This window comes from Trematomus bernacchii, unplaced genomic scaffold (genome assembly GCF_902827165.1).
Source record: "Trematomus bernacchii unplaced genomic scaffold, fTreBer1.1, whole genome shotgun sequence".
NCBI classification, from domain to species: Eukaryota; Metazoa; Chordata; class Actinopteri; order Perciformes; family Nototheniidae; genus Trematomus; species Trematomus bernacchii.
Window position 1 is genome coordinate 3,911,582 of NW_022987685.1, and position 27,796 is coordinate 3,939,377.

The window sequence follows — 27,796 nt, forward strand, 5'->3', positions numbered from 1 at the left end:
ATTAGCATGATTGTAAATAAAGTTTACATTGCATTTGCGAGCTCAGTCTGCTATTCTTCTTTAATACTTTGCTGTACCACAGATGTATAGACTTGAACTTTTCCGGCATATCCGTGATAAAATGTCAAGCCATTGCCCTTTAGCGCCCACTATGACGACTTCTGCTCTTCAGGCATTGGGAAGGATGTGCCTGAAGATCGAGATACCGACTGAGGACGTAGACAACGACGGTTATCACAGCTCTGCGATTAATAAGATCGCCCGCTGGCCGCTGGCTTGTGTACGGAGGTTTGCTGGTCTGTGTTATCACACTTCGGGACAATTTAAAATGAAACAGCAATGAAAATATGGCAGCGCTGGGACAGGGGTAAAAATAAGAAGAAATGTGATGGGCCGTGGTGTCAGTGTGGTTAATCGAAAATAATGGCCCGCAATTTATAGTCGCCGTCCTGACCAGCGCTGGATGTACTGATGCAGGAGATCGAATTTTAATGTGTACATTCCATCACTTCCCCGATGTTTAGGGCCGCGGCCAAACAGCACATGAATCTATGAGCGGAGGTTATCATAGGGCAGTAATAAACTGGGAAACACTCTGAAAACAGTCTGTTGGGCTGGTGCGTGTGTGCCATGCTAAAGAAACCTTCAACATTGACAGTCATCTGATTTGCACCTGCGGCCGTTGTCATAAATAAACGGAAACGGGGGAGGGAGGGGGTGGAGCTCAGGGGAGATGCAAATGAAGGACACCTGCTGTGTTGTGGAGACCGCAGGGAGCCGGTAGACACATCAGTACTTTTGCTCATTTGACAAGAGTCCATCTAATCTCCCTCGTTCCTCTCACTGTGCTCCCCCGGTGTTTAACACATGAAATGGATCCTGGGAAGAAAAAAAATGTCCAGATGCTGTTCGGTCCCATGGTGCTTAGTTATGCAGCATTGGTTAAAGCTGTCAACTACTACAGGCTTGAAATAATCCAAATAACTTACAAAAAAAAAGAACAGCATGTGTCAAACCCGCTGTATAACTTATCATTACACTGTTTATTTCATGTTATAGAAGGGAAAAAACATGCCTGTTTGTTTTGCAGACACTTTTTATAGTTTTAGTTTGTGCAAATATTTAATTAATTTCCTTTGATCATGCACATTTTGGCAAGTGAGCAACACTGATGCCCCAAGTTAAATGTGTACTGAATGTAATGGTTGTTTCGCAAAAGGTGTTTTTTATACATATTTTACACTTATTATGAAGTAGAGGAGGTTGCTGGCTGTAATTAACATGGCAATGGCATGTGTGTGGATTTGCTAAATGTTCTGTGGGAACCAGTATCATGGGCCATGGTAAAAGTGTGTGATTTTCTCTGGTGTCATATAGAAGTGAACACAGCTTGACTAATAGGGACAGTGACGCGGATGAATGTTATAGAAAAGAGCTTCTGATCAGAAGGTGAAATACAGAAATTAAGCATCAGCTGTGCATCTTGCAGAATTAGCTAAAGTCACTCATTAAGCTCAGACTGCATTGTCGGTTCCTCGGCTCAGAGCACAAACACTAAATAACCTCTTACAGGGCTGAAGAGGTAGAAATCAGCTCCATACAATTTCTCTTTCGCACCGAGTAATTTTCTGCCTTTCACCGGTTACGTCAGAGCTCTTAATGAAGACAGCGCAGCTCACCGCCGCCGAGTTCTGCACAACCAGTCTAAAGATTTTATTTCACTGCTTCCACAGCTTGCTTTATTTCACTATGGCTTAATGAGAGTCGTTTGGAATAATAGGCTTCCATTGAACGGAGGCATCTGCATCCACACAGCTCTAAATGAGTGAGCTAATTTCCAAAGATAATCACCTCTCCTGCTGTGTTTTTATGCAGAGATGCTGTAGATTTTCTCCGGTAAGGTCTGCGGAAGCTGAACGTGTCACTAAAATCTGCCTTTACGTTGTAAAAGGAAGGATGTTTTTATCACAAACATGGCACTTTATCAAATGACATGTCACGATCCAAGAAAATGTGACTATTAAAAATAGATTAGATTATATATTTCATTTCCTAATCAGTCAGTTCATTAGCACTACTTAAATATGGGTACATTTGAAGTTTCTCCTCATATTCTTCAATAAATGTCTAGTTAAACTAAAATAAATATACTATTTAAAGTGAAATGTAAATGTCCTTCATATCTGCTGCTGTTAAAAACATTGGGCTGCTGATGGCAGCCATCATAACCATTAGCTCAGCACATAATCATCCAAACTTTCTCACTGCAGAGAAATCATCAGCTTTACAGGCTGCTCAAATCTGTGCTACAGAGACATTTTGACTAGCCCTTCTGAAGCGCTTCATGCTGCTGTACAGACATACAACGATCTACAAACGCTTTTCGAAGAGCAAACAAGTGAGATTTCTTAGGATGCCTGGGTAATGAAGTCCACTGGGACATTCAGAGACACAATTAAAGGCTGAAGTGAGCTCTCTTTTTCACAGTCTCGCTCTTTCTTCCTCTCCACTCGCTCTTGTCTGGTCCCTGAGTGTGTGTGTGTGAGAGTGTTGTCACTGATGACACAGAAGCTGTGGCGTCATGCAGTCACTGCAGATGGCAAAAAGAAAGGGACAGGAAGGGAGGAATCGCTTACAAACAGCGCAGGCCATTTTGACAGAGAGGAACCCTGACTTGTCAGAACAAATGGGAAAGGTCACAAACTGTGACAATGTAGTAATGTCCCATTCACTGAACTACACTGCTTAGTTAACTTCCCACATCCACTAACTTGCCTTTTAAAAAAAAATGTCATGCCCTTTTATCTCTGTAAAGGCTGCAGAAGAGCCATATGCATTGGAGACAGAGATATTTGTCACTTTATATTTATGCGGAGAGGCTAGAGAGAAGCTGTCAGTAATTTGGCAGCATTTATACTGCCCCCGCAGCTCTGTTGGAGGAGCTGCTGCTAAAATGTATACAATATGAAAGAAATGCAGTAGAGGTTAATTCCCTGGTGCAGTGTGATGCAGGCTGGCAGTCCCCACAGCACTGGGGCTAGCAGCTAGCGCAGGACATCCTCCTCACAGATTTGTGTTTAGCTTATCACAATAGACAGTCGGGAAGGTGTCCAAAAGACGGCAGAGGGTGGGAAAACAGGGAGGAGGGGGGCACAAGAAGAAAGGGATTGCATTGTAATGTGCTTGCATGGAACCTTTCTATAGACTGTGACACAAAGAGCCTCTTACTGTTAAACAGACACACTCTTCTTGGTCTGTCACTGGAAAGGCATAAGGGAAATCCACTTTCATTATAAAAAGCTTGAGGTGTGACGGCCAACAGTTAAATTTGTCTAGACCCGAGGCAAACCATCAAATACGGACGAGTCTTAAAGAGATAAGCCATTTCACAGTCAATCTAAATCTCATCGTCAGGAGATTTGTGTGAGGATTTTTCTCAAGAGAGTTATTTAAACCGTTCACTTTTGCATCCAAGTTACTTTGTAGATATCGTCTTTTGGCAAAGAAGAATGTGTCTATTTTCAAACCGCCTTTGTGTCTATATTTTGACTCTTCATAACTCTTCATTTATCCTCATAAACTCCTGCTAATCATGTTAGTGTGGGTGTTTGTTTGCATTCCTTTCTACTATATCCCCTCAACTTATTCCATTGCCTGTTTTGAAATCCTTGCAGCACTGTACACATGCCAAAGATGTAGTCGTCACATCTTAAACCAAACCTCTCATTAGCCTTTGCTACCCAGGGACCTAATCTTACATCATGTAACCCAAGTAGCATGTTGTGTTCACCTTTCATAGAAAAGCATTACAAAGCCATTTAAATTCCCACGTACAAACTCTCCCTTTCACACACACGGGGCACAATAGTGTCCCGTTACAGCGACACTGAAACTCTCCAGGAATGTTTTTTTAGGATACATTGACAGGAGAACACATGCAAGGACAAGGTAGAGCTGGGTGGAGGATTAAGAGAGGCAGCTTGGGTTATACTAGCCCTTCACCTGACTTTATTTAAAGAGCATGAGGAATGTATGTGGGAAATCTTAATTTTCAAGGAAATTCCAGTTTACTTCCCCCTGTAGGGTTTGGAGATTTCATGGATCTCCAAAGTGTGCAAAATGTCTCTCTAGGTGTGAGGTGTGACTTTAAAAAGGCTTCTCAGTGAATGGATAGGCATGCTGTGCCTGTAGCGCACTTCTAGTTCTCTTGCAGTAACTCTCTCACTTCATGACTTCAGGTCCCCTTTTGTGTCACCTTGCCTATTTCAGGCCTGTGCAAATATCAACATTAAATTCTCATGATCTGTCTGTGTTACATGCAGAGTCATAAATAATATGGTGACTTCATGGGGTTTGGTATGTGTAGCTTATTTTTGCCCTCTATAACTCTCAAGCTATTTGTGCTATCTTGAGCCATTCTGCAGGAACTTCATTTAAGAGTAACTTAAGTCTGCTAAACAGCTTTGGCTAAATCTCCCTTTCTATGTTTAACTGTTGCCATCTCATCTACCAATAGATTTACATATTCTCAAATCCAAACATAGCTTATTGCCAAATGCCTTATTGGTCATAAAGCGTTATTATTTGCTGATTATGTTATTGGTACCGGGTCAGTATGCTTCTTCTTCAATGTCAATAAGTGCATGTTTTTACCCTAGCAACTCTTAATACCTAAGGCAATTTATACACTGCTATTATTCTATAAATACATAGGCGGTGTCATGTGTGCCATAGTTTCCTAGCCTGCCTAAATATAAACAAGGCCCGTCTGCGCAGTGTTATCTGTAACGCCTGATGCAACTCCCCGAAACCCCTATGAAATAGATCCTGAAATATACATGAAAGGAGAACGGAAAAAATACACCCGTTCTTCTGTGATGGCTTTTTGGAGGAGCATTCATCTGTCATCCTTAAAATATTACCATGAGGAGAGAAATTAAGGCAAGAAGGCAGGAAGGAATAATGCTTGAGCATTTAACAGCAGATGCTAGCACCATTGAGGCACATCTGTACGAGCAACAAATGACTTAAAAGTTTCCTTCAGGTCTTGGTAAGTTTGAAACGGACAGGACAAGGAAACATCGCAGCTCGCATTAGACTCTAATACTGGCTCATTTTTTCCCACACAGAGCTGTGTATTCCCCCCGGGCTGCCATTTGCTTGGCAAAACGCATGCATGAAATTCTTTAGACCAGCCTCCCCACGAGAGCCTAAATAATAGATCACCAACACAGCATCCAGCCCGCGCTATAACTTCAGCCCCAACTGTCTGGCCTCATTAGCGAGGGAAGTGTAAAAGATAGCCAGCTGCTAGCCCAGGTGACGGCGCTCAGCTCTGGCCTTTGGCAGCACTGGCCCCCCCTAAAGAGAATATACGGCGTCTCGCTCCCTGCAATTCATCTTGTAATCCGCCTTAAAGCTGCTAAGCGACCGTTGATGAGAAACGAATGGAGACCATTGGCAGGAGAGATGGAGTCACAAGTACAAGAGAGGGAGAAACTCAGTGAAATGTGTTGGATTCATCTGAGAGGAAAGGTCCGGGCCGTCTGGTCAGAACCAGAGGTGACCTAAGCCATTTTCATTCACTGATTGTCCCCTTTTCTCCCTCCTTCTGCCCCTCCCTCCATTTCTTTTCACTCTCTCTATCTCTCTCACCCTCTCTCTACATGTTCGCTTCCAAATGGCACTCATTATACCGGACATGAAAAGTCATTTTAGTTCCGCCTGGCCTCTTCAAAGCAGCTAGCTATAATTGCAGATTGAGTAGAGGGAGAATGCCGGGGTTACACAGACTTTAAACATCGACTCCTAACCTTGCAGAGATGAAGGGGTTTAAATCTGAAATAAACAAAGACAGGGAGGAATAATATAGAACCAATATTTAATTTAAAAAAATGGGGTGCTAATCAGTTATTAATTCTTTGCCTTTTTCTGTACAATGTTTCTCACTCTGCGTGTAAGATATGCATACATGTTTAAATGTCTCCCTGTTGGCAGGTTCTGGATCCCATTACAGCACATGTCACTTCAAGAATTATGGCACGAATTGTGGAAACACTTCCAAATTATGAAAAATCCATCCACTATTAAATGCATTCCTCATTCGTGAAATTGCTATGTGGCAATGTCACTGCACCTTTTAATGGAATTTACTCCTCTCGCCGATTCCAGTGGTAGTCTCTCTGCAAAATGCAAATGGGAAAATCTAAATCACAATTGTTCTTAAGCCTAATTTAAAATATAAGTGAGTTATAATTGTATGTGTATCTCTTGGATATATATATATATATATATATATATATATATATATACTGTATATCTTTATGCAGCAGTGAACACTTTGATTTGTCTATTCTCAGGATTAGTTGTGGAAAGTCTCTCTCATCCCTGTGTGAGTCTGCTCATGTTTGGCACGTTTTTCTGTGTTACAAAGCTCTGAAACAGTTTACAGTCCTATATCCGTGGTCGTATATATACGTTGCTCTTTCTCAGTTTACGAGCTAGCCACCAGCCTTGCGCTGCACTCCCCTCCCTTGCACTTATCTCTTGCACCCTTCTATTTGGCACAGCAGGTAGCGTAATTGTTCTTGGAAAGAGCATATCAACTAAAGGCTCCATTTTTGACTTCTTGTCGCAGAGACCTTTTATCATAACACCCCATTTTTGCCCGGCGGAGTGCTTCTGAACAAAAAGTGTTTCAGCTAAGTCATTCCCTTTGGATGGAGGGTGGGGGTGAGTGAATGGATGGAGAAAATAGACTGGGAAATATGTAGTCTGTAAGAGACCCTCCCCGCCGTCCACTGCCTCGCCCCCACAAACCCATGAAACGAAACCCCTACCCGCTCTCTTGTGAGCAGAAACAAATTCGGAAACTGTCATACTTTAATTGAAATTCCATCACTTGTGTAGCTGCTATTGTGTAATAATTTGATAAAGCTGTTTGACATGAATGCACAGGGCCGGCCGCCACTTCTATTTCTTCCTCAAGCTTTTATTTCCTCTTTATTTTACTCCGGCGGTTATTCAAATGAACCTCAGCGGATTCTGTTCTCAGCCTTTCCAAAAAAAAATTAAGATAAGAGAAAATTAGACAATGGGAAAGGCATTAAAGGAAATAATGTTTTTGGTTGCAACACAATCAGAATTAATTATTTAAAAATATCCCCAAGCTGCGTTTTTATAACCCATCACTTTTATTCCTGCAATATTGGAGTTTTCTTTCAATCCCTCCTTAATTTTCTTCCAATTAGCTCTAATTCTCTCCAAGTGCGAATAGTGACAGGCCGTTAGAAGCTGGATAGGGGGATGATCCAAAATGGAGGTCAAGGGCATAATTCCAATCCCCTGCCAAGTGCCACTGACCCCGATCCAAATCCATGGCAGCGAATTCCCTCCCCCTCCACGTCTTCACAACTGGCTACAGGCGTTTGGCATCCATCATATCTGCTGAAACCCAATCTGCAAGTAATGGACAGCTGCGGCAGAAAAACAGTCCTCCCTGTTTCTGTCACAGTGGTACCCCCCCCCCGAACGCAGAGCCTGAATAGCTTGTCCCAACGTCAAATCTAACAGTGTTACATGCACGTAAATATCACTGAGGGAGACACATTAAGTTGTGAAATGAAGTTGAAACGATGGGGACATTTTAAGAGGAAGACATAATAATATGTGAAAGGATAGAGGAAAACAAGTAATACCGATAGTAAACAGGAGAGAACGAGCTCCGCCATAGCCCTGCACTCCCTCCTCTGCCAAATAATATTTACGCCGCAGCTTTCTGCCCTGACAGGGTGATGGACAGCAGAGGTGATGTTACCTTGGCGTGAAAATAGGCTTCTTATTATTCCAACCCAGTGGCAACTTGAATATCAATAAAAAAACTGCTAGCGTTCCCCTATGTGTAAAAGCAATGCCCCGTAGCGGTGGTTTTTATCAAGCAACCCACCCTTGACGCTAGTTATGCAGTACTAGAGGTTACGGGAGGAAATGCTTGCCAAGTAAATAAGTGAGTGAAGCGATTGAATGGAGGGAAAAACACAGCGGGACTGCGGCCAAAGTGAACCAAGGGTAAAGTCATGATCACTTCATTATGCTGGAGTGCAGCTCAGTGTTGTGCGAAATCAAACTGCTTTCTCATTTGTCACAATGCATCAAGCCGGCCTCTGTGAAGTGGGTGTGTAGTCGGCTGCAGGCCCCTGACGCACAGGCGCACACATCGGGATTTGAACATGAGGAAATGGAACTGAAATGCATGTACACACATGTACAGAGAACATACCAAAACTGCTGTGGCACATACAGCTCTCTAACCTCCTGACTTTTTTCCTCCAGCATGACCTCTACTGGTCAAACACAGCCTGCCCGTCAGTGGGTAGCTGTTAAGGGCTGTTACTGGCACAAAATAAGCCTGAATACACCCACTGGATTACAGAGGGCAGGCGGTGAGGGGGGTGATTGCTCACAGACCTATTGGCACTCTAGCTCCTCCAGCTCCAACACCACGGCGCCTGATAATTGTGGCCTCTATGTTTACGCGTCCATTTTTGTAATGTAAGTGTTGATTTCTCATTCCACACTTGTAATAGGGGCTCTGGCCTTGGGATTCCTGAAGTAGTGCTAAAAAATGCGCGTAAACACACACTCACACACTTTTTCTGGATTGAAAGAAAAAGGAGGCAATGAGTCAGAGCTGTGCTTAGACAATGGGACTCAGAGGTGTTTGTAAGAGGGCTTTGCACCGTGAAAGGACTAAAAATAAAGGTTTAAATCTCCCTCAAAGAATCTTGTAACTTTAAATGTACTGCTCTCAATCAGGTGATATCTATTTAACATGCACATTTAGGATTGCTTGTAATAACACTTGTGACACAGGTGAGTGTACATACAATAAGTACAAAGGACATCTGAAAGACATTGTTGACTTTTCTCTAACATAAATTCTTGAAAATGCCCTGTTGTCCCTTCCGGACTCTGTCAGAAATGTGGGATATGATTTCAGAATGTGCTTCAGGCGCAAAGAGCTGCAGGAAAGAGAAGATCGCAAAAATTGCCCAACTCCCTTATAGGCACTTTCTGACCCCTTCCATCATTTTTCAATTTAATAGCTCGCATGCCATGAACTGTGTGTATCCTCCTCTCTCTCTCTCACACACAAACAAACAAACAAACAAACAAACAAACAAACAGGAGAAAGCCTTTCTGAATTTACTTTTCATTCCCTTTAGACCATAATACAGAATTCCCAATTTTTATACAAAAAGCTAATGTTTGTTTTGAACAATTTACAAATGCAGTGATGATGAGGCTTTTAGAGAAGATGGCTGCTTTTCCACGACTGAGACATTTTCCTCCCTTCAGCGACTTTGGGTAGCAGCACTATGGGCGAGCACCACCTTAATGCATATCCATTTAGTCTCTTCTTTTGAGTGCTCATGTCGCAACAGCACAATTGGAAATCGAACGTGGGGTGACAGCGTTAATTGTGCTGTGTCAAAATTGGACTGTTTGAGCGGGGAACTGTAAAACATGCAGGACAGTGGAGGCGCTCTCCCAGAGTGCTTACTGGCTATTAACTGGGAATTGCTTGAGCAAACACACACTAATTTGCATCCTTACACACGCAATCACACATGCTACCCCACCTTCAATCACTGTCTCTTCATTTGGCTTACACAGCAATACATTACAATGCATATGATCAAGCATGTTGCCTTCTAAAATGTGTTTTTTTAATCAATTTCAACAATCTGATGGATACAAAACCAGTTAATTTGGGATCTTTGGAAACCATTCCAGCTTTTTTATGTGAAACTAGTTTTCTCCATGCACCCTCTGCTGCATTGCCCTCCCTGTGCAGAAGGGAGTGGGGCCCCTAGTGGCCCAGCAGAGCACTGAGCAGCACAGGTGGTGTGCACAGCTCCACTGGAAATAAAGGTTCACTTTCACCTGATTGACAGAATATGTTGCGTGACTGGCTAACCCTCCGCCTGCCTCGCTGATATGCTGCTTCTGCTGCTGTTGCCTGTGAGTTCTTTAAAAAGCAAAGTCAACTTTAAACCCCGCGCAAATAAAACGTGTTCTAAAAATAAGGCAGACAAGAGGAGAGATCTCTGGAGAGTTACAGGAATGCACTTTGAAAAATATTCACTATGTCCTCGCTGAAAAGGCTTCCACTAAATGAACTGTATCTAAATGACAGCGAGCTTAAAATAACACGTTTGGTATTTCTGATAACATGAAGGGGGACAAATCAGCTGCAGTCTTCTCAAAGCGCAATATAAAAAATATAAAGCATGAATTATAGGCTTTGTGTTACAGTCTTTATTATAAATCAAGCGTATGTTGACATGAGTTGCCTCTCTTCGCCTTAACACAAACACAAATATGCCACCTGCATATTTGGCGATGTAGTTTATGTGGAACATAGATGTAAAAAAACACTTAACGGTGGTATTTTTGGGAATTCGTGGCGTTTAAAATGTGGCTCGGAAAGCACTTCTGTATCCGTTCAAGGTTGCGCGCATTCATAATAATAATAATACAGCAATTAATGATACATGAATAACACCAAGCAGCATTTGTTTATATGCGTTATGAGAATAAAGACATTCCACATATGTATAACTGGTCTCAGCTCTGTGTGTGAAGCAACTTCCTGAGGCTCACACCTGAAATCACTGCGGCAGCTCCAAACTCACACACTGGCTCTCACACACTCTTACCTTCTCACCATGGTGCGCGCTCTCAAACTGTCCGCTGTCTGCTATGCACGAAGACAGGTCGAGAGCTTTTACATCCAGAAATGACAGTCCAGAGGAAAGAAAATAACGTGGAGGAAAGAAATCCGTCCTCGGGTTCTTCTTCTTCTGTTGTCCTGTGTGTTCGCTCTTCTCTCTTCTTTCCTCGAGTTGTCCGTCAGCGACGCGTTTAGCGATCTTGGGGGCGATATGACGGAAACACGCACGTGGAGCGCGCGAGTGATATATTCTTTGAGTTGTGCTCGTTAGATCTTCATTGTATAGAACGTGGCCAGACTGAGGCTGTTTGAAGAGTGCGGAGTGGCTGGGACGCACAGCCCCTCTCTCTCTCTCTCTCTCTCTCTCTCTCTCTCTCTCGCTCTCTCTCTCTCCCCTCTTTCTCTCCCCTCTTTCTCTCCCCTCTCTGTGTCACTCCTTCTCTCACTCTGTCTGTCTGTCTGCTTCTCTGTCTCTCTGTCTGTGTGTCTGTCTCTCTGTCTGTCTGTGCCGAGACCCGAGCACGGACTGAAACCCCAGGCAGAGAAAAACGGGAGAAGGAGAGAGAGAGAGGTGGGGGGGGTGAGTAGGAAGGGTGACGTCACTCAGAGGTCCCACTTTCCCAACTTTCCCCCCCAAAGTCCACTGCAGGAATGTACACATAGGAATATTTTAGAGCAAAAAGCAATATGTTTGGAATCTGTCTGCAGAATAATTTCCAGGTGGTGAACCATGAGAACATGTTTGACCACAAATACCAAAATGTAAAAATATTCATATTCCATTTATAAAATGGAGTAAAATGAAAACAATTGAAATCTGCTTAACATACAGACAAACGGCCAACTTTCATTGTTAGGGTAATTTATTGCAATATAATTTATTTAATGTATTAACCTGCTAGCAGCCTCTACTGTACCTGTTTGTATACTGTTTTATTGATTGGCTATCTATATTAAATTAGATAGACTTTGTTGATACTAAATTGGGAAATGGTTTGGTCACATGAGCTAAAAATATGATCAAAGAAAGAAAAACAAAGAGAAAAAAACAACATAAATACGTATATGCACATCATCACTAGAAAGATATATTATATATAAAAACCTAGTTTTAATACTGGCTGGTTTACTGTATAAAAAGTACACAGTATTTGACCTGTTTGTTAGCTTTTTAGTATGTTAATCTTAAAAGGATCTTTTAACTGAATCTGCCAAATAGATTTAGTAGTATAAAGGGCTTTTTTTTCTTTCTCTGTAATGTATAATATGAATATTAATTACAATGTAATTAAAACACTTGCTGAAGAGTCTCTTAGATACTTCAGTTAATGTACTGAGTTACTCAGTTAGGTGAGAGATGATGCATGGTCTGGCTACCGTCAGTGCAAACTCCATAAAAAAAGCCATCATGTACAATAAGGTCACTACAAACTCATCACTAAGAGCCTCAGTCACACTGTGGGTCCCTGAAGGGATATAATATTGATTTTGATGTCAGACTGGGCTCGAAAGTGCGTGCATGCCTGTCATCTACCAGTTTGTTTATTTATTTTTTATCAAAGGCATTAATCAGTATGTGGAAAAGCTGACTTCACACACTGCATCGTGCACTCCAAGGTCAGAGCAGTAACACCTTCTAATCCACCATCACACATTTCATGTAATCATTCCAAGGCGTGATTCATTCCCATCCTCGTTACTGAATAGACATAATGATGCACAATAATGCATAAAGGGAGAATGTTGCCCTCCGATTGTAGGACCACAGAAAAATAACTGGCCCCGGGAGACAGGTGACAATGACCAATTGTGTTTTGAGAAAAGTTGCTTTTGTGGCAGGGACCTAAACCTCCTGATGAACAGCCTCGCCCTGCAGACACCAACAGAACCACTGAGAGACAGACTACTGCAGTCAGCAGATCACTGTTCCTACCTGCACTCACACACGTCATGTATCTGATTGAGTAACTGTGATGCTGATTTAGACCTGCAAATTATTCCCAGCTCCATTTTCTGAGGGGCAACATTTGATACAGCCGCCGCATGCAGATTTATGTGCCAAAGGAAAAGTGTTGGTTTTGTGACAGTGAATAATAGAGCAACTTGATGAAAATGACTGTTATGTGAACCTGCTGGCAGCAGGAAAAGCATTGTGGGAGGGAGAATAGTTGTGTGCAGAGGCATAATGTTCAAATCATAAATGTCTGATTATGTGCCTTTCACCAAAGCAGTAATTTTGAATGTATTTATCACGACTGCAGTTTGCATGGTTGTTTCTGTTGTGAAGAAGATATCTAACATTGATAATCCTCTGCTCTCTTTATTAAAATGATGTTGGTTATTTGACTTAAGCTGATGCATGACTGTAGGGGGCTTCTTATTCTTCTCTTGACTGTATTCATGATCTTTGAATATAATGGGATGACACTAGTTTTTAGATTTACTATCTGCATCTAACCTTGTGCTTTCACATTCTTGGCTGCAGCTCTAGCAGTAGTACAGCAGCACTTGGTGATGAATGGTGTGAGGGGAGGGTCTATCAAGAGTCTGACTTTCTGGCCTCTCATGGCTGAACTTTGTCGCGCAATAGGACTCGGGGGTCCATAAAACGGCCGTCCTTCAATAAGATGGACGAAATCTGTGATGTAACATTACCACACAAGTTTCCCTGTTAGTACTTGTGACATAAGGAGGTCCTCCTAACTTGCATGGCAAATGTTTCCTTTGTTGCAGAACAAAGACATCACATAATGTGCGCCGACAGTGTTTGATATCCTGCCTCGGGCGTGTTTACATCCATATGTGTGCAGGGTCAGGCAGAGTGTAGCACTGATTGACATTTACTATGTAAATTCAATGCAAATGCAGCTAAGCATACTAAAGGTTATATAGTATCAATATGCATTTGCGTTGAATGAATAATGTAAGCAAATCTTTTGATGTATGTGTTTCTCTGTGTACCTGCCCACACAGTAAATCTGTGGAGAGTATCCTGTTTTTTCAAAACTCATTAGCATTGTATATTCTCATTTATCTGGAAAATTCTGTTCAATAATCTCTCTTGTTTTGCTTTTTGAATACAGAACAATAGTGGTGGGTTGCCCCACAGGCTGCCAAAGAATAATATAAATGCCAAATTGAAAAATGGGTTTGGTCAGTGCTAGTATTAGCTGCTAAATATCTCTCTCACTGTGGATATTTAAAAATGTGCATTGATTATCATGAAAATAGTCAGAATTAAATTAACACATGTTGGCAACAATACTGGAAACATCGCCATTTAATGGTTAACAAATATTATGATTGTTGATAATCCTCTCAATTTCCTTCTAGCGGCACCAGCAATTTTGTACTTTTCTTGTGAAATGTGCCAAAATCTACAAAATACCTGCAAAACTATTACTCTACCCTCCATTTATATTTTGTTTAGTGCTTATGAGCAAGGGCTAGTATGTTAAATTAGGATAAGAAACATTGTAAACATTATACATGCTAATAATATTCAACATGTTAGCATTGTCACTGTGAGCATATTGTGCAAACATTAGCATTTGGCATGGCTGTAGACTCTTAGTGTTATTTAACAAATACCATGCATTGCTTTATTGCAAGCGTATTGCTTTGTGTCATAGTGAAACATTTGGTATATACTTTGCACTTCAAATGTCTCTCAGCTATTCCCTAAGTGATGGCCATTTGCGCTACGGTATAAAAGCAAATCAATGCAAAGATTTGGTATGATTTCATTCGACAAGGTGCAGTATTTATCTCAGTGGGGATAAAACTGCATCTTAAAGTCATTCTTTTTTCTTGTGTATCAGCTTTAATGTGTCTGTTTCAGACACAAAGGTAGAAAATCAATCACATATTTCTTTAAGTTGCGAGAAAAGTGTTTTTCTTTTTAGTCTCTAACAAAGGAGGTTTTCAGTGATGCTTGTCATGAATTTTCACGGATGGAGCTCAGACTGGATTGTGTTGCTCAATAGGCTGAGGTCAGCTCCATTGTAACTCAATCCAATAACTGCCATATAATTTTAACCCTTTAGATATGGGAAGGCTGGCAGCTTCTTACAAGGATTTATTTTCTCCACGGACATCATTTCTATTCTGGATAAGTCGCTTGTACTTCTGATCATGCAGCCTATTTATAATTCTGCTTACAAAACTGTGCATTTCACATTAACTGTAAGACGGACAGACGTGAAAATACAATATCGTTCACTGTCAGTCTCCCTATAGTCGAGCTACAGGCCTTTCACCCCTGACAAGTCGCTGGCAAATTACAAATGACTGTCAGTCAAGTCATTACTCTCGATGCTGCCACGCAAAGACAACACGGTGTGTAATACAGCGGAGAAGAGACACAACTTGTCTGAATCAGAAACATGACTGTGGTTTCCAGCTCCTCACGCCCCATAGTTGATACATGTATAGCCCCCACCTCCCCTGCAACCCTGATCAAGTAAACCAGTCATCGTAAAATTAATTTCCCCATCAAGCGAGACTCACGCGGTTTGGGATAACAATCTATCTTAAGCGGATACATGTAATCCAATGTGTTGAGATTGACTTGTTTATGGCCGCTGCCCAAGCAGTCAAGAGAGGGATAGAAGGGTTTGGGGGTGGGGGGGGCTAAAAGTGACAAATGCCAAGGTGATATTATACACATCTCCAAGGCACGAAAAATGTAAACCAACCCCCGACTGTAGTCCTTGGCCGGGACATCTAATACTCGTCTCCTTCTCAGAATCTGTCAGACATGATGGATGGCTGAGCATTGATAGCCATAATTGTGTACAGGAGAGGAAAGAAGTGGTTAATTTATTGGTGCCATGTCAGACAGCTATATCCAGAGCCTCACACAATCAGTGATAACATCTATATAATTCACTTGGTGACCTGCGTAACTTGGAAACAATGACAGACGCAAATCCCCGGGGGAACTCTCTTAAAGGCCTCCTGAAGCAACATTATTAAATTAACCCTATTTATGTCTCCAAATTATCCCAGTCAGCCGGACCTAATGCTGTGTTGCATTTCAAATTAAATTAATAATCACAACCTTAACAAATGTTTGTCACAACCAAGCAGTACCTATAAGCCTCATTCCTTTATAAATACAGTATATATAAAGTATCTCTCTGTCATTTTAATAATTCATAAGCAACTGACAAAAGATAGAATTTTGGGAAATCATATTTTGTTATTATTTATTGACAGTTTCACACTATCTGTTTCGTCACTACTTGTGGGTGATCAGATTTAATTGACAGTGCAGAAAACATTAACCACAGATGTCATCGCACTTTGATTTAAATGTTGCTAACTTTAATATATGCACGGAAATACAGTATTAAGCAGCTCTGTTCCAAATGTCAGAAAGTGTTGTGTGCATGAAAAAGCTAATAGAGAAAACAGGTTTCAGACCTCAGCTCTTCTCCTGCCAACAAGTTTTAAGTTAGTTATTAACTATATTTGGAGCAGCTGACTGCAGCCTGGTGTCACAGTACAGACAGGGCAGAGTGCATCTAGTCTTAAACTGTGGCGAAGCTGACGACATGTTTAGTCTACTGGGACTGAGCTGTCTGCATGCTTATGTCATATGTTTTTATCAGATGTGCCTTTCAATTGGAGCTGCATTAATATTAGGGACAGCATATTTAAATGCCCTTAAATGCATTTAAAACGCAGCTCTGCTTTGACTTCCAAGTTGTGCTACATGTTGATATAAAATCTATAAATAATACTTGGTTCTTCTTCTCCTGAAATCAGTACATATTAGTTGTGCACGCTTCTAGTGTGCAATGCAGCCACAGCATTCAGGAAAGTTTCTTCCCAGCTGCCCAAAAGTAAAGCCAAAACATCTGGAGGATCGCCCCCTGCTGGTTGGCTGTTAGTTGAGGGAGCCCTTGATTTAAAATGCAAGGGAGTTTCAATCAGCAGAGCGTTTTAAACATCAATATCTCAATCAATTATATTCATTTAATTGTGGGAAGACCAAATCATTATGATTAATATTTGATCAGTTGCAGAGAAGCCAAGATGGTAACAGTAAAGGCCACAGTAGTGAGAGCACAGCAAAATATGTATATAATGTTGTACGTATATTGGTGTTTCGAGTGCAACAATGCATAATACATCTGCAGCAGAGAGGGTCACATCATATTGTCAATTAAAACACAGCAGCTGCACTCCTAAAGAGGGCAACTTGAACTCCTATATGACCTGAACGCCGTTACGAGAGGCGCCCGCTTACTCATCTGTTCTGGAACTGCTGAGTCATGAGTAGTCAATATCACCTTATTATGATGTCAAGCAAAATAAGGCTCGCGATGAGGCTTGTGGATTGGACCCCCGGTTTGATTTAGTTTAGTGTTGGCATCGGGTGCAATGAGCTGAAAAGCAATTAGGTCCATTAAGAGATCAACTGGGATGGTGTGCAGCAGCGCAGAGGCAAAGAGACGGAGGCAGTAAGGGAGGGGGGGGCTCTCACAGATTGAGTCAACTCCTGCCTGGAGGAGCCCCCTCTGTGGAGCCCCGCTCAGGACACCTGCCCAATGTGTGTGTGTAGTGAGATTTTGCTAAGTGTGTAGGGGGGCTTTGTTTGATGTTATAAGCATCAATGAGATCATGACATTAAGATGGAAAACCAGGAGAGGTGGCCACAGAGACCATTCCCCAAAGTGATTCCGACCCATGCATCAGCACTTCACTGATTCAAAGATACAAAGGCTTTATTTGTCATATGCACAATACCAACAGCATACATTTGGCAATGAACAATTTGAGTCTCAGTCCCCTCCAACAATGAAAATATACTTAACATCAAAGTAAAATACATAGTGCAAAAGACAAAATGGTGCTAGTAAACAGCAGGAATAAGAGAAAAAATGGGTACACAAATAGTAGATACAATTAAGTGGGATGGGGGGGCTCCCTTTAAAAGGGGGAGGACATATATATGCCGACCAATTATAAGTAGCACTTGCACACTTTATTTGATGTGGGAAACATCCATCACCATGGATACTGATGGATGCATTAGCCGCTCTGCTTTTGAGATATATTGTTTCCTTGCAAATGCAAAACATCCCGAAACAATGAGCATGTGTTGCTCAATCTACATATACCATTAGCTATAGCACTGGGACGTGTAGTAGATCAATTTGTAGACTTAAACAACATCAATTTAAGTTATCAACTAATCGTTTAATTCAGTCAGTAAGCTAAACTGCTGTTTCCAGAGTTATATCTTTGTTAATTAGATATATGTGGGTTTTGAAGCAATTCTCAGTTACTTTGCCTTATGTTATACACTCTATTGACTTTATTGCTAAAACAAAAATCAGATGATTTGATGATAAACAATTGTTTAGGTGTGTTTTCTTCTTTTCTAATTGAACTTCTTTACATATTTAGTGGACTTTGGATCTGAATCCCTGTTGCAGTGACATTCAGAGTGCTGATGCGACAGTGACTCACCGTTAGGGAAACGCAGTTATGGATCCCATTCTCACTTTTCTCCTCTCCTCCCTTTCTCTGTAATTGCTCTGACTTGCCTGAATTCACATGGCTGTGTCTGAACAAAAACATGCACTCCAGCTTTTTCTGTGTGTTGATCTTTTCCCGTCTCCCTGCGCTCCCCTTCATTGTCCTTTCATTTATTTAAACACTGCCTCCTCTAAAAGCCTTTTCTCTTCTCCTGCCATCACCGTACGCCTGTAGCTCATTCTCTTCTCCTCTCGACATCCTCTCTTTCTGCTCTCTACCTCTCTGACTTTCCTTCCATAAACTCATAGTGACACACACCTCATCTCAGTCCATGTCTCTTTCTGCCACTCCTCTCCCTCCATCCCTCCCTTTCTGTGTGTTTCCAAAAATCCTCTCACCATAACCGATGGATCACGTCCATTGTTTGCACTCCTTCCTCCATTTTACACTTCAGTGTTCATGAAAAGGAGCTTTTTTCAAAGCTATCTGTCACCCCCATCCACCCCCAAAATATACTCCCTCTCTCTCTCCGGCCTGTGATCCCCCGCTGACATTTTCACAAGCACACCTTCATCAATTTCACACCTCCTATGCCAGTGAGGAAGGTATAAGGAGGAGGAGGTGAATTGATGGGCGAGTGCTGACAAAGCTAGCGTGGATTCGAAGTCAAGGAATGACTTGGAAGTTTTTCAAGTGAAGGACAGATAGGACATGGAGGGTCCTCAATAAATGTGTGAAAGTCCAGCGTGAGCCAAACAAGTGTTACAATTAAAGTTGTCTTACACGATATTTTCGACAATGTGCGGTACATGCATCTCTTACTGTTTGCTGCCCCCTGTAGTCTGCATTCCTCTCATTTATCCCTCAGAAGATGAGTCATGCAACTTATGCTATAAATTCAATAATGCAATAAAAGGTGTGATGGAAAAAGCCATCCAGAAGGTAAACATCCTCTGAGCTCGCTTCCTCCCTTTAGTCTTGGGAAATTAGGCCGTTCTATCATCAGCCAACTGCTGCCTTTATGAGCTGCTACAGTAATTGGCGGTAGCGGCGAGATCTCAGCTGAGGCAAAGGTAGCACATTCACCTCCACAGAGCCCGCAGCGAAATGCTTCAATGGAATAACAGAGGAGATGGAGGAGGAGGAGGCGAGCGGAGCAAGGTGCCTCATTCAGTGGCTCAGGGGTTTATGGGATTGCTCCCAGCTGTCACTCTGTGCAGCGAATCCACAGCACTGTAATATCTTAATTGTTTCAAATTAAATGCTCGTAAAATGGCAAAGGAAATGAGTTTTTCTCTATGGCTAATCCAAAGCAGCCCCTTGACTTACATCTGGGCCCGCTTTAAGTGTGAGGCGGTTCAAAAGGTGGAATGACTCCCACATGAGATGGCTATGGATAGGCTGGAATTAGTCTTTATAGGTTGTGAACTACAAACCTTTTACTGTACATATGTGAGTCACATGTCTCCGAGCGTCTCTGTTCTTCTGCCCCCCTGCCTTTTATTATTTTCCCTTACATGTGTGCATAGAAGTTCCTGTCCTGCATGTTTCTGTGGAGGAAGTGTGCACGCAGAGGCTTATCATAATAAATAGTCTAAATATCCAGTGGGGATTCACACATTTAGTCTCCCCCTCTCCCTGCGGCTCAGCTGAGACTCGGCTTGTTCCACAGCACACATTCAAATCAGTCAACCAGCTAAAGTGTCCTGAATGACATTAGCCTTGCTGTCAAACACACACACAAACACATGCAGTATATAGGCATGCATGCACACAAACAATGCAAACACACACACATGTAAAGCTCTTCTCAGTCACCAAGAATAATCAGTGAATATGCTGCTGTGCACTCATAGCGTGTACAATACATGTAATTTACTCACTAAACATATGCATTCTGTGAACGCAGTATGATGTGCTGCTCGTGGCTTTGCTGAGCTCAATCTCCAGTCTGAATGGATCAAAATTTCCCATTAGCCCCCGTTAACTTGACATCTTCCCTTCCATTCTTGCACAAATACCAGCTCCAAATGAAGCTCCTAACGGGCAAATCCAGCAGACAATTATATGCCATTACATCCGCAAAGTGGTTTTGTGGTGGGGGCTGTAGGTGGTGGTGATGGCAGGGGCAGCGGAGGAGATTATCATAAAATGAAACTCCAGCAGAGAAGGCCTGACACCTCTCCACTAGGAACCATAGACTGATTGAAAAAAGAATCATTATTGCCTCACAATGCAGGGAGTAGCTTTTATGCTACAGATGGTGATACAAGAGAGCAGAGCTAAAAGTTAAAGTGACAAGTGAATGAAAAGTTTCGGCACTGTGCCATCAATACTGCCATCTGCAGTTAGTAACATCCAGAGGAAAGTCTCTACACAGAGATACAGTATGAACTAGTTTCACAATGAGACTGATTGTAGTAAAAATAACATTTGAATAATCATAGATTATCTTAAAGCATTTTCAAAAAGAAAACCTTACTAAATCACGAAAAATATTTAATTGAAACTATAAAATTAGAATATAAATTGGCATTTAAATAAAGAAATTGACATTTTCTGTGTCAACATTTTGACTCCCCATAGTTGTGTTTTTTTAGACATTAATCAGTATTATATTATATTCATAATTGATTAAATGATTGGGGGGGTAATGTGAAAGCTACTGCTCATCATGATAGCTGCACAATACCTGTCAGCACTCAGTGATAGATACAGTCTGACAGTAGCTGCTGGGAAAAAAAGTTGGCAAGCTCAAGGAAAAACTAAAACAATCTAAAAGGAGAGTTGTTTTAACTTGCATTCAACATTTGACTCCAAGTGAAGGCTAGTGTGGTTTCTTTGTTGCTGGTTGCTAAATGGGAAACGGATGCAAATGCATTCAGGATTACGACTTGTCAGCCTGGTCTGCTGCCCCAAACAAATCGACTTTTGTTGCAGCTTTAAGTGACACAACCTGATCTTGGTATTGTTTCTTTCATATGTTAGTTCAAACTAAATAACGAGCTCACTATGTTTTTGCATACATTTGCGTACATAAATGTCCTCTTCTTCCCGTATGTTTCCTCCCCTGCTTGCTTGTTTTACTGCAGTGTTTTTAGCTCTCCTCTAATCTCTTCTGCTGCTCCTTTCATTTGCATCTCCTCGCCCTCTTTTCTCATTTTCTCTCATGCCCCTTCTCTCTGCTCTCCCGTCATGTCTTTCTCCCTCCTCTTCTTTTCTTACACTTCACACCTTCTTTTTCTCTCGTCTGCTCCCTTGTGCTGTTGTGATACTCTCCGTGTCTCTCCCTTTACCGCTGTTATTACCTTTTCTGTCCTTACTGTCTGAGTATCTTGTTACCACGGCAAATGATCCTGACCCAATCCCTTTTTTCTTATCCTTACATCTCCTCTGTGTCACTTTGACTTCTGTCTTTGCACAACTTAACTGCGTTTATGTCTCTACATTTCCCTTTCCCCTCCTTTAACCTATTCTCCATTAGTTTCTCCCTTATACTAGAATATGCCCCCTCTCATCCTCTCTCCCTCTCTCCATGTTTGTGGCCTTTCACTCTGTGCACATCTAATGGCTGGGGTGTAATCCACTGGCTAATCTGCTGACAGCCTGTGTGACAAGGCATTAGCTTTGTGTCACTGCCTACCATGCTGCTTCTCAGTGTGTTTGTGTGTGTGTGTGTGTGTGTGTGTTAGACAGAGAGAGAGCAAGAAAATAGAGTGTGTGTGTGTGTTACTGTGTCTGCATGCAAACACAATATGTTTGTAAAACTTTGTGTATATTCTGTGAGTAATGGCCTCTGTGTGTGTGTTGCTCCGTGTCAACTGGAAGCCCGAGCGTAAAATTGACACTGAAGCTCCTCAGTTTTGCATGACCTTTCACCTTTCCATTTTTTCCACTATTTATGTCCATTGCTGCACTTTTTTTCCTTCTCTGCGGGTGATGGCAGTTATAATAAGATGCCGGGTCAGAGTGGAGGCAGACAGGCCGGAGCTGTCAGGGAGCATCGCTGCTGTCAGCTGTCACACATGTCAAATATTCTCAGGACTGAGACTGGATAGCAGTATTTGTAGTAATACCTATAGTTGCATTTTCTTGAGCATAATTTTGTATTTAATTCCATTTTGCACCAAAGGCTGCTGCTCATCTTCCTAATAGTTTTTTAATTATTGATTCATTTTGATATGTTTTGATTATTTGATCAATTGTTCAGTCGATGCAATGATATGGGATCTACAGGGATAACCAAGAGGAAAAGGGAAAAGCACCATATGTTTGCATAATGCTGCACACCTTTCTCATCTGAGCTGCCAGTAAATACTCTGTTGGGCTTTATGGAAAACGTTTTTATTTATTTGTTATGACGTAGTTGGGACATCATTCTATTTTCTTATGCAGATTTGTTTTTAATTACATGGCACCAAAGAATGCTGGTTATATTCTTGATTGTCAGTGTTTGTTGATAAATGCCTTGATATTGTGGATTATTTGATTCATTGTCCAGCATGAATACTTCATAAACCCCTCTCCCTCATGTGAGCTGCTGGCTCCACTTCACCAGCGGACCTCACCTCACACTTCTCTCTTTCTCTTCTGTCCCTTTCTCCCTGGTCTCCTCCCCTGTCTCCACCTGAGTGATCCTGTTATCACAGCTGACCCTTCGCTAGATCTGTCAACAGCCAAAGAGATTACACCGGGGGCGGGGGTGGGGGGGGGGGGAGATTGCCTGGTCCTATGATGCTGATAAACTGACCGAGGCTTTGGGGATTCAACAGGGTCCCGTCGGGAATTGGGTAGGGTAAGGTGTGTGTGGGGGGTGTGCTATAGTCAACTTTAAGTCTACTTCTAATCACTGAGCCTTTCAGAGGGGATAAGGGATGGAGAATGGGAGCTGGGTGTGTGTGGAATTAGCCCTGATGGAGCTGGATAAGGGTGTCAGGCTTTGATTTGATCACACAGCTTTTGAAAGCTTTGAGTAGCATGTAGGATCAAATCTAAACCGCACATGCTACAGGCTATAAAGCTTAGAAAAATACAATGATAATAAGAAGATAATACTTTAGTAGTCCCTTTTTTCATTCGGCTTTCTGTCAGCTTCTTATGGATTCATTGCCTATCCCAACTCTTCTCAAGTCAACAGGCACGCATCATGCGATGCGTAAGCTGCTTTTCATAGCCGCTCATAATTTATATTATATTAGCCTTATTGGCACGGTGCTGCCGATGCCTTCTGAACGGAACATTTTCCAGCTAATGAATCATAATCCCAAGGGAACTGTGATTCATTTTAATTCAGGGTAATTTCGAGGTATTCCTTGATACATGGCTCCATGTTCCCCTCTTTTTGACTGTTGCCGCATGGGAGATACTCCTGCCATTCAAGTGAGAACACAGCACAATTATCATTGATTCATGCTCCATAAAAGCAGAGCAGAGTGAGACAGACTCTTATGAAATGCGGCTTGCCAAAGTACTGTCAGAGACGGAGGTTTGATGGCTCACTCGTCCGTGGCCTCCGCATCATGTTGTCTTCACCAGCTGTTGTTTGACAGAAAAGGATTCTTCCCGCATTGTGCAGAGACACAGCTATCAACTTAAGAGGCTTGACAGCTACACACTATGGGGCCGTTTGTCTACTGTATATATTAGGTATTACTGCTGGAGCATCTGCGAATGGTATAACACAAAACAGCAACATATTGTAAAGAAAGCACATCTATTGAAGCAGAATTGAGCCCTGGTGGCTTATTTCTCTATAAAACAGCGCAGAATGTCTTTTGCATTTCAGATGTATGTTGTAAAAGCTGTTGTGCTGCTATATGTATGTCTGTAAAATACACCATGAACATTTTCTTCAGCGTTTAATGGTGGGTTTATGTCATAAAATTCCGATTAAGATGTAACCAAAACCTAGAAAAGTGCACAGACTGATACAGTCCTTGGTAGCAGAGAAAGAAACAGCCTTTTATTGATCCGCCATAATTACAGGAGTCAATAAAATGTATGGCTTTCAGGCTTTCCAGAAGCCACTTATATGGCATACTGAGTTGAGCAATCACTTCTAATGGCAAGCGATCAAATGATTTACTGGTCCGCCAAAAAAAAATAGCACAGGACCAACATGGAGAGGATACAATGAAATCTGCAGCCAAACACAACTGAGCAGATGATGTTTTATGTGAAATTATTTAGCAATTTATGAAATAAAACAATACCTAATATATTGTTTGGCTTCCCAAAAGTCAAGGTGGTGATGTAAATATCACAATAAATATCATTTATAATTTTTCTTGTACTTCATGTACTTTGAGTATCCAGTCTACTTTTACTTTGCCAACTAATGATGCAACATCCTTATCATCATCACTGCTAATCAGTTTAGATACAATTTGTCGAATGCATTCAAAACCACAGTTTGCCTGCATTTTGAGGTAAGATACGAAGCATGCTGCTGGGCTTGTTGATGCTGATTGTGAGAGCGGGGCAGAGCTCCCAACACTTAGTAGATCATCGTAATTAAAACATAAATTGGAGGTATTGAGCTGCATGCAGTCACCAGCGCGGGCTCCAGGGAACCATTGATTCATGCATGCACTTGGAAACAATTGCTCTGATTTGCACCGAGTAAAATATAGAAGCCGTGTAAATAAAATCAATAGCACACAAACTGCCTAGGCTTTTCAAATAGTAGACTGTGAATTATAATCTGGCAAAGAGGCATGAGCGAGCATGAGCACATGGGAGGAATGCAAGCTTTACAGTGAATGCAGGATGAGATACAGGGCATTTAAGATCTGTCTGAGGAGAAATCTCTGAAGAATACTGGATTATTTGATGAGTATCGATTTATTTGAGATGATTGAAAGACAAGGAAAGACAACGCGGTGGTTGCACACATTTATGTCTGATCAGCCCTCTTTTTGCTCTCACTTGTCACAAATATGTGGAGACGCAATGAAAAGGGTAATAGTTTTTGGAGACCCCGTGTATTTTGGAGTAACCCCATGAAAACAATAATTGTTATGCCATTTCTTCACTAAATATTGAACATGAAATGTCCTTGTTGCCGTTGATTGTTCCACAACAGACCAAATATTTTTCTGCTGGCATGAGCAGAGCAAGGCTTTATCATAGTCAGCCATATTTGTTAGTTTGAAAGCATTCCTAATTTGCCCCGAAAATGATTCGTACTTACAAGAGTCAAGAACAAGAAAGCTTTGTGCAACGAGTGGACTTTGATGTGACGTCTGAATAAGGTCTGTCTGCGTATGAGAGGATAAAGGTCTATTTTATATACACACAACCCTGATGCAATCTTTATTACATGCCATTAAGGGTTATACTGAACAATAACACATGTTCTGATAAACATGACCTACATGCAGCATTATAAACACTGATGTGATGCTATGATTAACACACCCACTGCAGTACCATTAAGAAAATGGCATACCTAGCTTGTGATAAAGTATTTTATAGGAGGTTTGTATTGCTTTTCGAAACTAGTCCCTCCATCTTGAATCTAGAAATGTTGTGTCAGGAGGTTCCCTGAGGAATCAAGCAGAGCTTTACAAATATGGCTATTTTCTGATTTGCTTCAAATTCAAGGTTCATTTATAAACCCACGGCAGTTTTTTTTTTCTTTCTTTGTAAAGCTAATAAAGCGTGATGAAAGAACATGAGCATGAGTGTTGCTATGTGCAGAGGTGCGATGTGCTATGGCTGAAGGAATATTCCCTAAAATGGCTCTGGGCACACACCTGAACCCCCTGCTCCACTTTTTCTGAAATCACATCTTCAAATGAGTTGCGGATTAAAAGCAACAAGGCTGCACTAACTACACAAACCTGAGTGAGAGGTGTGCTAGAAACTTTGATAGAAATATGAGCGATATACTGAACATTGAGTTATTAAATCTCGATGTAAACCTTTAGTTCTGGGATTTTTTCTTAGACTAATCCCACAGGAGGCAATGTCCTTCACTACCTCCATCATCATAGTTGAGAAAAGAGAGATGTCAGGAGTAAATAAAAAAATAAAGATTAAAAAGTGAGTAAAGCAGCATTACAGTATGTGTCCACAAAATGACTTTGTCAATTGAATCTTGAAGAAAATCTATGTCTGCGCGGATAACCATTGTTTCTGGTGTATTACAAACACATTTATTATCAAAGTTTAAGGAACTCTACATATCTAGTAGGTTAGATGTCAAACAATCAGCATTGAGTTACTTTAACTTGTGCCTATTCACTAGACCTAATCAATATGCTTTTATAGTTTTGATTCATTTTTGATTTGTAAAGGTTGAATTTACGATGTTAGACAGGCATTTAAAATGGACACATAGTTTCAATGTAATTGCACGGGGACGTCATTTTCCAAGAGGCATCGTTGGATACAAAAAACCCATTACTTTAGTTGCTGTTTTTATTTGTCTAACTTCAATTTACGTTATCCAGGCCTTTTAAAACTGACACTGTAATCCAGGAGGAACGGTAGTTGCATGGGAATGTCATTTTGCAGGAGACAGGCTGGAGGACAGGGACAGGAGCAGTTGCAGATGAGCGCAGGCATGAAGACAGCGATGGCGGGGGAAAAGGCTACAGAGGAAGAGTGGGCTGGATGTGTAAAATTGGAAAGGGAAACAACAGAGGGAGGGGAGAGGCAGTTGAGATGAGATAGCAAGGGACGAGTGGCAGCAGAATGAGAGAGGGTGGAGAGGGGAAATGGGAGAAAAGCAAATGGAAGGTGCTGGAGGAAGAGATTTTCCTCTTAACCGTATACTGTATCCTCAAAGCGGCTTTCATCCGCCTTTACATCAACAGCCTTGGTTGAGAAACCCCTCCGCAAACTCCACACACACAGACAAACACTCATCATGCCAAGAAAGCTTTGACAGTAATCACCAGTCTACCTTTTTGCATCATACAAAACCCTTTTTCGTGCGTTCTGTTGATACAGGGAACTGCTTAAAAAGGAATACAGAAAGCCTAAAAAAGGTTTCCTCTAATTACAGCCAAAATGAGCTTCCCTTAAAGCCTTTCAGCATGAGAGACAAAGATAAAACATAGTGATTTGTTTTGCTTTTGTTCTGCAGGAAATCAAAGAGGCACTCACACAGGTATTTCAGTAGAGACAGGAAATACGGCGCCAACGTACTTCCTGTTGAAATATCTTGCATAACGTAGTATATAAGGTCAAATGAAATTGTACTTAATACATTAAGAATGCGTAACGCCTTAGCAAAAACACACACTTACACACTCGCAGCCTGAATGAATGCTCGAAGCAGAGAAGAGACAAAGGAATTAAAGTGAGGCCGACTAACAGAGTATGACATGTCCAAGGCCTATCACTAATTATGCCCCCACTGCTGCAAACTGTTCCTCACTGTGATCCTCTGAAACAGGAGACTGCAGCAATTACTGCGCAAACCACCCCATAAGTGAAGTGTGTGTTAGTTATAAGAAGAGTGTTTGGTGAAATCTCTTTATTAATGAATACACCCTACTTTAAATAAGGTATATAAGCACTGTTTAGGTTATGACTAATGGCTTTAAAACGACTTGAACA

The 27,796-nt window shown here is 41.5% G+C and overlaps 1 protein-coding gene across 32 annotated transcripts in view; it reads right to left on the reverse strand.

Moving 5' to 3' along the window:
• The window catches only part of LOC117487805 (receptor-type tyrosine-protein phosphatase delta-like), a 319,630-nt gene that overhangs the window by 108,121 nt on the left and 183,713 nt on the right, over positions 1-27,796 (reverse strand). Inside the window, exon 1 of one of the 32 annotated variants that reach the window (XM_034136485.1) lies at positions 10,722-11,115. The exons of the other annotated variants lie outside the window; for them this stretch is intronic. The gene's annotated coding sequence lies outside the window, so the exon portion shown is untranslated. Of the gene's footprint in view, positions 1-10,721; positions 11,116-27,796 lie in introns of those variants that run through there. 32 annotated transcript variants of the gene reach the window in all.